Raw genomic sequence first — 6,624 nt, 5'->3', positions numbered from 1 at the left:
CAGTTTAAGGCTAAGTAGGTGGGTTATCACCTGCGGAGTAATCTACGGATGTGTGATTCTTATGATGTTGTGTGGAGGCTTTCTTTTCTACCAGTGGTTATAGGTATTGCGATTTGAGTTTGGATTGGTTGAGAAAGTTGATATGACTGACACGAGGATGAATGCGAGCTTAGAAGATGATTTGAGGTGTTATATGGTTTGTGTTACATGAGCTTATAAAGGATTCAGTCGAATCTCACTGCGGTATTATGGTAGTAATAGAGTATTGACATTGTGAATTATCGAGTGTTTTCATCTATGGCTTTGAGCCAAGTTAGGGAGTTTGCTATCGAAGATTTGATTGCATGGTCATGTGTTGTATTGGTTTCGGTCTGAGGCATACTTGTGGATCTGTTATGACTTGCCGAGGCTAGTTTTGAGGATGACTTAAACAAGGAAATTTTTGGATGCATGGTGTATTATACTTTAATGGTATATGTGAATTAGGGAATGATTTGAATTGTTATTCGTGAAGGATGTAGTACGCATGAAGTAGGAATTTACTTGACTGATTAGAGGTGTGGATTACTTTTTTAGGTGTTGTCATGCTAATGGGGCACATGTCATTCGGCCAGGTTGGGCGGTGCAATTGAGATTTGAGTAGAGTGGATGACTCTGAAGAAGGTTCTAATGGATTCACGATTTATATGTAACAATTAAGAATTTTTTGGTTTTGTATATGGCTAGAGTCTGAGATTTACATTGGATGGTGTCTAGACTCGCGACATTTCTATATTATTATGGATTCAACATTTCAGTATCAGGAAGGTGAAAGAAATGTCTTTAGATTCACAGAAGATCTCTTCAGAGTGGGTGTCTCGGTTGTGGTACTTTTGGGGTGCTTAAGAGGAAATACAACGGCTTATGGGCCTTAACACGAAGTGGTTTTATCCTAGAATCTCTTGTGGTGAGCTTTGGATAAGGATCGTGATGTTCTGGCAAGGAGAAGTGTCAACTTGAGGGTAATCAAAAGGCACTCGGAGAAATAAGACATCTTGGAAGCAGGTTGGATCAGCACGGTAATGGATAGGAACAGTTCTTTTGATGAGGTGAGGCTTTACGGGTGTTTTGTGGCAATAATCTTGGATTTGGCGACCTACATGGCTTTGTTGAGTTAGAGGGATTCAGTTCTGATAGCTTGGTTATGTGCAAATGGATTTCAAAGTGTTCTCGATGGTTTCTACCATGATTTGAGATGGATATTTCCTACCGGCGTGAGGATCATATTGCATATTATGATTTTCTACTGGATAGGATCTTGTGTAATGTTCCTGGCTAATTGAGTATGTAGTCTGCTCATGACTCAGAGTGGATAATGACGTTCTTGTGTTTTCATATGATGGCCTAATAGATGCAGTGTGCCTTGTGGGATTATGATTTGCACGTGCAAGGTCACAGTTCAGTTTTGAAGGGAAGGTCATGAATTCTTAGACAACATGAATGGTTTTAGATGATTAGATGAATGCTATTACTACTTGGTATTGCCTGAGAAAGGTGCGCATTTCAGAAAGCACACTGTGTTTTGACTTACGGAGGCTTCATTGGTATTGCGGTACTCTTGTGGTTGATCGACTACTGATATTCACCTTTGTTTTGCTATGTGGCATGGAAGAATTATAAACGTATTTCTCATGGGGATGATTATGTATGATAGATGTGTTAGTCATTCGAGTGGCGGAGTTGGGTTCGGCTATTGTGATTCATGTATTCTATGGATTTGGGGACTGGGAGATCTCAGAAGCAGATTGTTTCATGGTTGCGGACTGTGAAGATGTGGCCAAAGTTAGCTAGATGGCAGTACGTGCTATGTTTAGGTCATTGTGAACTTTTGGAGGGCCATTTATCCATTTGGGAATGACCGGAGTTGATTTTGGGGGCCCATTGGCAGGCCCGAGGAGGATGTGTATTCTACACCGTGTTAGATTTGTTGAATTAGCACCGTTATTTCTCAAAGGTATGCCATTCGGTTAGAGTTTATCTTGTCTGTATTCTGATATGTTCTATGTGTTACTCTTCTATGCTATGAGGGGTTGTGATTTGTTGGTTATATGCACACATGATGTGGTTGTGTTCGGGCCTTGTAGCGGAATTTGATAAGTTGGTTATTGGGGTGTTGAATGGTTGATTGCGCCTTGGTTACGTTCTCTCTAGGCTGTAGTATATTGTGTTATTTGCTTCTCGATGGATATGGTTATGCACTTCGTGTATTTGATGTCGAATTGCGTGTAGTTATTGATTTTAAGCATGGTGGCTTGTGGTATTTCATTTGGACCGGTGTTTGGATGGGTTACGCATTGCAGTGAAGCTACGTTGGGATATTATCCTTTGTGTTAGATTCATGTGTCTTGGTTCTACTATGTGTGATAGGTTCGTAGCATTGCGTTTGTGGTGGCACTTGTTGAGCTTGCGGGATAGTTCTCTCATTTGAGTCATTTTCCAAATGACTAGGGTTAAAGAAATTATCTTCAGTTATGTTATGTTTTCAGGCGTACAAGGATTGGGGGTGACGTTGGATCACCGCTGGGTATGTGCATGGTAAGGTTACACGGCAATTTGATGGCTTTGGAATGACTCTGGCACATTCGAGGACGAACGTATGTTTAAGTGAGGGAGAATGTAACGACCCGACAGACCGTTTTGAGCATTTGCATTCTGTTCAGCTGTTTGAAGTCTTTAGTAGCTTCATATGATGTATTATGACTTGTGTGAATCGGCGATTTTGGTTTTCAGGTTAATCATAATTGATTTGGGAGAAAGATTCTCAACTAGGAAGCTTTAAGTTGGAATAGTTCACCAAGTTTGACTTTTGAGTATTTGACCTCGGATTGAAGTTTTGATGGTTCCGTTAGGTCTGGATGGTGATTTTGGACTTGGGTGTATTCCCGGATTTGTATTTGGATATTTCTAGAAGGTTTCGGCACTTATTGGCGAAAGTTTGAAATTTAAAGGTTTGGAATGTTCATAAGTTTGATCGGGTGTTGACTTTGATGATATCAGGTTTGAATTGTGGTTCTGGGAATTAGAATATCTTCGTTATGTCATTCCAGACTTGTGTGCAAAATTTGAGTCCATTCCGAGTTGATTTGATAAGGTTCGGTACGAGTTTTGGAAGTTTAAAGATTCAAAGTTCATTAAGTTCGATTTGAGGCACGATTCGCAATTTTGATGTTGTTACTGGTGATTTGAGACCTCGAGTAGGTCCGAGTTATGTTATGGTACTTGTTGGTATATTCGAACAGGTTCCCGAGGGGCTCGGGCATGATTCAGATTGATTTTGGACCATTTTTCTTCATATCTACATTGCTGGTTTCTACTGATGTCTGGTGCACCAAATGTTCTTCGCGATCGCGAAGTTGGAGGTGCGATCGCGTAGGGGAATATCTGGAGCTGAGTATTTCTTCTTCGCGTTCGCTGTCATGCCCTAACTCGGAAAGCACGACCGACGCCCAACCGGATGAACCCGGTCAAGCAAGCCTGTTAGATGCTTTCTACCTAACGCACCCATGATCAAGAGAAGACATAATTTCGTTAATTAGATAGTAGGGAGATCATGTACACAATACTAAATCATTTCATTAGTTACTTCACTTTTAATTCTCAAAATACACATATTCTTATAGTTTGAGTGGAACAAGTGATCAAAACACAACATAACTTGTTTCACTTTTCTAGCACCCATGTACAACCCACATAGTGTCTACGGAGCCTCTAAAAGATACAAAAGAGTGTTATGATAGTGTCGGCAACAAGGCCCCGGCTATACCTCAAGACATGATAATAATATGAATAAAAGATACAATACGTGACCCCGAGATGAAGTGGGGCTCACCAAGTCTGCTGGGAAGAGGATGTACCACTATCGCTGATCAACACTGGCTGCTATGGAACCACCTGCATCCATTTAAAGATGTAGCGCCCCCAGCAAAAGGGACGTTAGTACTGTCGAATAGTACTAGTATATAAAACTAAACACCATCTCAATAGAATGAATAATAATACAAGGGGAAACAGTCAAGAATTCAATAAGAGCTTCAAATAATACTAAAACATCAAGTTAAGGATCACATAAATTTTCAAGTCAATTTCCATGTTATTAGGTTGGGTGATCTTTAGTACCTATATACCATAATTCAAAATACCACCGTATTCTTACATGGAGTCCGATCACGAACAGATCGGCTAGATCGTCTCATTTGAGACATCAACCAAAACCACAATTTCATTATAATTTCAAGCACAGTCACCACCATGTGTGCGGCATGGCGTCCGATCACGGCCCGATCGGCTAGGCCGTCTCACCCGAGACATTACCTTTTTCAGTCAATCATCTCTCATCATACTTCTTTCATAACCTTTTGATTCATTGGCACTAGTGGCCACAATTATAAAGTCATTCTTGACACTTGGCCGTATTTCATAATTCCTGTTCCCCTTTAAACATTCAAACATCATTATCATTATCAACAACAATAAGGTTTCCCATTCAAGACATCAAATTCACATATGAGTAATTTGGGAATCTTAGGCACATAGAGGCTTTTCATACAATTTGGCATAACAACCTTTATTTTGATCTTGACTTGAAGTCTTAACTTTTTTTACACATATTCCATGTTTTGAACGCATTCTCAATGATAAGGTGATATGATGAAGCATTTGCAATACATATTGAGCATATATCCTTCAACACAAACACATTCGGAATAGCCAATTCTATTATGATCAATTCGGGACTTACACCAATTACATGAACACCGTGGGATTCGATTCTAAGAAGAACGGGGTTTAGCCAACATACATCAATTGAGCTTCATTAAACTCTAAAACATTCCGAAATTCTTAGCAACTTCGATCTATTTTAGAAATATAACAAGTTGGACCAAAATTAGGAAGATGGTCATGATTCTAGCTCATTTGAGCACATTATCAAACACTAGGTGTGCATTAATGTTTTTAAGGCCCTTTTGCGAAATATTCCATCATTACTCAACCCATTCTCTACCATTTTTGGCTCACAACCTTCCCACATTCTTTGATAACACATGCATGTAAGATAACAGCTCCCATATCCAAGAGTTGTCTTTTTAATTACCTATTCTTAGATAAATCTCGAAATTAAGGGCTAGGGGGTAGAATATTACCTCTAGGATGAATAACTAGTGAGTTTTACTTGTTAATCTTCAAAGATTCGAGCAAGAATTAAAGAACTAATTGTTGAAGATCACTCTCCCACTCTAGGGAACTCCCTCACCCTTAAAATATCAGATTTTAGCTCAAAAGTGGTACAAATCGTCTATTTAACGAAGTAGGGTCGGGTTATAAAAACTCAAAAATGAAGGTCCAGAATAGGGTATGTGGTCGCATAATGCTTATGCGGTCCGCAGAATAGGACACATAATTTCCCTCCAGAACTGAGCAAAACTGACTCAGTTTGCGGTCATTATGCGTCCCGCAGACCTGTTCTGCGGTCGTATAATGCGCCGTAGAACCTCCCTCCAAAACAACTCAGAGCCGGATATGTGATCAAAGTGCGGCTCGCAAAATGGTTTTGCGGTCACATAATGGGCCGCGAAAATGACATCAAAAATAGCCCAAAAGACGGTTTCACTCTGCAACCATTATGCGGTCCGCAGAGTGATTTTGCGGCCGCATAGCGGGCTGCAGAAGTACATTTCTTCTGCCTAATTTGTTTTTTTCCTTTACTTTCCAGTGCATTGTTCAACCCAAAAAGTCCGAGCCGCGAAACATTATTTTCCTTTGCGAAATCTTATGGGGCCTTACATTCTCCACCACTTAGGATCATTCGTCCTCGAATGAGGGTCAAAATCTGTTATTAGCATCAAATGTGGCCCAATTGTTAATTCACACTCACTAGTAGTTTCCAAATTTGGCTAACTCCCTAAATTTCCAAAACTTTTGCCAGAGTCTCCCTTGTGACTGGGCCTATCCACCTTCCATAGAACCCCGGAAACACATCCTAACAACATATACATAATCCAACAACGTAACATAACACAAAACAACACCAATTGTGGCCTCACATGCAATATATTTAGAAAGAAGCACCTTTACATTAACTGAAAAAGTGATACAAGAATCCATAGGCGACAGTTTTATAGAAAGGTTACATAGCTTATACAAACAAGTAAGGATACTTCTTTTTCATCTTTTCCTCGGCCTCCCAAGTAACCTCTTCAACCTGCTGGTTTTGCCACAACACCTTCACGGAGGCAATTTCTTTATTCCTCAACTTTCGGACTTGCCTATCAAGAATGGCAATTGGAATTTCTTCATATGACAGTTCTTCATTAACCTCAATGGTCTCAACTGGCACAATAGCTGACAGATCTCCAACTACCTTCTTCAACATAGAAACATGGAATACCGGGTGCACTAATGACATCTCAGGTGCTAGCTCAAGCTTGTACACTACTTCACTGATCCTCTGAATGATTCTGTACGGTCCGACATACCTCATACCCAATTTCCCTTTCCTTCCAAACCGTATTACACCCTTCATGGGGGGAACCTTCAAGAATACCCAATCATCTTCCTTGAACTCTAAGTCTCTGCGACGACCATCCG

Source organism: Nicotiana tabacum, chromosome 9 (genome assembly GCF_000715075.1).
Source record: "Nicotiana tabacum cultivar K326 chromosome 9, ASM71507v2, whole genome shotgun sequence".
In the NCBI taxonomy this organism is placed as follows: Eukaryota; Viridiplantae; Streptophyta; class Magnoliopsida; order Solanales; family Solanaceae; genus Nicotiana; species Nicotiana tabacum.
The sequence above is the reverse complement of the archived record's forward strand: the minus strand, read 5'-3'. Positions refer to the sequence as shown.